This window comes from Vanacampus margaritifer, chromosome 7 (genome assembly GCF_051991255.1).
Source record: "Vanacampus margaritifer isolate UIUO_Vmar chromosome 7, RoL_Vmar_1.0, whole genome shotgun sequence".
In the NCBI taxonomy this organism is placed as follows: domain Eukaryota; kingdom Metazoa; phylum Chordata; class Actinopteri; order Syngnathiformes; family Syngnathidae; genus Vanacampus; species Vanacampus margaritifer.
Window position 1 is genome coordinate 16262954 of NC_135438.1, and position 1067 is coordinate 16264020.

Consider the following 1067-nt stretch of genomic DNA (forward strand, 5'->3'; position numbering starts at 1 on the left):
GGCGTCTTCTAGTGGTGGCGCTGCGAGCGTGTTTTGATATTTATCAGCATGTGTTCTTGTATTCATCCACTTCTGTGAACTTAACATTTCTCATTCAAACTGAACAATAATACACGCTATGAGGTTTTGGATATGATTTAATTAAGTGTTGTCTTTGTGGACTCAGAGAGATTTCATCCTTTTTACTCAAAAAAAATCACAGAAAAGGAAAATTATTACAGACTTAAATTGACGAAACCTAATGCAGACAATCAGCATATAAAATGCATGGATGGATTTCCCAAGTGAATATAATGCCTTTAGGAATATGAACAATATTCCATGTGGATCCAAAGATGGTACATAAACAATTTTTGGCTGTTACTGGAGCAGTTAGGCCACATGTGTCCAACTCAAGGCCCGGGGGCCATATCTGGCCCGCCACATCATTTTATGTGGCCCACGAAAGCAAATCATGCGTCACCTGCTGCTAATATCTATATCAAAATTTCAAATTGTCATGTGTGATAAGTAATATCATTGTGATTTTGCAGGATTTTTTCATTTTCCTATTTACAATAACGTCAGCAATAATTGAACAAGCTAATATTTTTGACTTCTGATTTCAAAAGTTGTTACCCACCAATTTGTTGTGTGCATGTGTGAGACGATTAATCGCTGTCATAATGGCCCTCTGATAAACCATAACAAAAAAAGTGTCCCGCGCCAAAAATAAGTTTGACAGCCCTGCTGCAGTCACTGTGATGTCATTTTCTGTGGGCAGCAAGTGGCAGTAGAAGGCAAAATGGCCGCCCTCTGAGATGGATAGCATTTTCTGTTTAATTCATATTCCACAAACCCAATACTAATCACTTTGTTTAGACTAGCATCCCTACTGTATTAGATTAAAACAGCACAGCACAGCAGATGTGACTCAGTTTTCAGTCTTTGAAAGTGGCACAGAAAGGACAACAGTGGCAGGTTTTAGCATCTTATCGGCAGTGCCTTTCTCTGAGGATGTGAATAAATGAAGTGCAAAAAGAAAACAAGAACAACAAACTATTTTGTTGTATTTATTTCATATTTAT